This window comes from Aptenodytes forsteri, unplaced genomic scaffold (genome assembly GCF_000699145.1).
Source record: "Aptenodytes forsteri isolate BGI_AS27 unplaced genomic scaffold, ASM69914v1 Scaffold393, whole genome shotgun sequence".
Taxonomy (NCBI): Eukaryota; Metazoa; Chordata; class Aves; order Sphenisciformes; family Spheniscidae; genus Aptenodytes; species Aptenodytes forsteri.
Window position 1 is genome coordinate 24,322 of NW_008796190.1, and position 2,205 is coordinate 26,526.

General features: G+C 63.9%; 1 protein-coding gene across 1 annotated transcript in view; it reads left to right on the forward strand.

Annotated features, from left to right (window-relative positions):
* The first annotated feature begins 452 nt into the window (after positions 1 to 452).
* The window catches only part of MCL1 (BCL2 family apoptosis regulator), a 7,568-nt gene continuing 5,815 nt past the window's right edge, over positions 453 to 2,205 (forward strand). The window contains exon 1 of the mRNA XM_009287975.1: positions 453 to 513. The gene's annotated coding sequence lies outside the window, so the exon portion shown is untranslated. The remainder of the gene's footprint in view (positions 514 to 2,205) is intronic.

Sequence of the window (2,205 nt, forward strand, 5' to 3'; positions counted from 1 at the left end):
GGGGGGGGGGCATGGGGTCCATCCCATTGTGCAGCCACAGGGGCCAGGGGCCAAGCGGCGCCAGCAGCCACCTTGGCTCACAGCTGAGAGACTTTGCGGGGAGCACAGGGGGAGATGGTTTTTACCCTCCTGCCTTCAAAACAAATCCCTGCCCCTGCTCCATGCTGTGGGGCAGGGGCTCCTGGTGCCCTCCCCAGGGGTCAGGGCTGCCCCACAGTGACATCCTCCCACACTGCCCCACTGGCAGCCATCCCGGAGGCTTTAACTCCGGGGGTTTTCAGCCTTGACGTCACCCCGTTCCTTTCTAGACTGTAACAGCCCAGCCGATGGTGTCGCGGGGTTGGGCCGCTGTTCAAATGAACCCACTGCCCCTCCCTGGGGCTGCCTGAATGAAGCCTCTGCGCTGCGTCTTCCACCCCCAACCAGCCATTTCGCAGCCCCTCAAGCCCACCCCACGGTGGAGGCCAGGGCCGGGTGTTTGCACAGGGACGCACTGTTCCAGCCTGGTGCCAAGTATGTGCCGGTGTTTGTTTGTGCTTTAAAGCTTGGAACTGCCGGGGAAATATGTGCTGGGCGCTGCCCCAAGCTGCCAGAGCAAGCCGAGCTCGCCTCTTGTTATTGCTCCCAGTGCCAAGAATTCGCTTCCTGACAAGGACGCGTTCCTTGGGGCCACGGGAAGGATTTCGAGAGGGCTGGGTTTCGTCTTGCCGGACCCCAGTGCGACCCGGTTGCGCTCTCGCCCTGTTTTTTTGGGGGTGGCAGCTGGGAAAGGAGCTGGCAAGGGGGTGAAGGGGCACCCGGGGTGGGTGCACGTCCCTGTTTCTTGCAAGATCCGGGACAAGAGCACTTTGGGGCACTTGGGATGGGGCTGTGCCCTGTGCTCACCGCAGCTTCCTCCTTTGCTGTTCCTGCCAGTGCATGGTGATGCTCAGGACGGTGACAGGGGCTTGGGTTTGCTGCAGTTTCTGTCCCCAAAAATGCTAACCAGAGAGGGGCTTCTTCACGGTGGCAGCTCCCCGTGTCCTCGCTGCCTCCCTGGAGCGGAAAGACCCATTTGAGGAGCTGTGCTGGCGTTGTCTCCCCACATCTGGCATTTTACCCCCACATCTAGGGTTCCCCGGACCCCCCAAATCCCAAGGATCGCCTGCCCCCGAGGCCCTGCTGTCGGGGTGGGCGGGAGTTTCCCGGGTCCCTTTTGCAGGGCTGTTTGGGGTTTACCTGCCTGCCCCAGGAGGGGAAACCAGAAACCCCGCCGTGCTGTGGCCCATGGCCCAGCGTCTCGCCCTTCATCACGTCTCAGTTTGGTGATGCTGTGGCGCCTCGGCTGGGTGACTTGGGGCTGATGTCACCTTCCCAGGTGGGGGCCGGGGCTCCACTGCCGCGGGGTATTTCGGTGGCCTTTGGACAGAGTGGCGGCACGGGGAGGCCCCCCACGCACATCCGTAGCATTGCCGGCCTGGCCACCTGTCTGCCATCAGGGCCTGCAGGGAAACCCTTTCCTGCCGTCAGAGGGGGTAACTGGGGGTGTGATTTTTGGGGGCCCCAAACCCCAATTTCCAGCATCTTGGGTCTGGTCAGGCACAAAAAGGCCCCGAGGCTGGAGGGGGTTGAGCTGTGCTGGTGCTTGGCTCCGTAGGCAGAAACGCCCTGCAGGTGAGCTCCGCAGGGCGGCAGCCACCTTTGCCCCCGCGCCTCTCCCTCCGTCCCAGCCTTTCCGAGAGGCGGGGATGGAGCAGAGCGCAGTCCCCAGGACACGGTCCTGGCAAAGGGGCGCTTGGGAGACCTCCTTTCCTTCCTCGCCACCCCGGAGCAAAGCCGTGGCGTTTGCCTCGCCGGGGAGCGTCTGATCCACCTGCATTGGCACAGATCCCCGTGTCTTCTTCCCCAGCCAAATTTTGCCCAAACGGGGGCAGTTTTTGAGGGCATCTGGTTCAGTCCCAGGGGGTGAAGGAGGGGCCTGTGGCCAGGGAAGACCAGAATTGAAAGCCAGTGCCCCGACAATGCCGAGACTGGCCAAAGTGCCCCCGGGGTGATGGCGGAGCAGGTCTGGCCCCCCAGTCCAGAGCCGGACCTGGTGCCCCGGGGGGGTCTCACCAGAGCACATCGCACTCCCCGCTTCCAAGCAGCCCTTTCGGTGTACGCCAGCCAAGGGCATCCTGGCTCTCCGCGTGTGCCAGGGCTTCAGTCCCGCTGGCCGCACGCCGC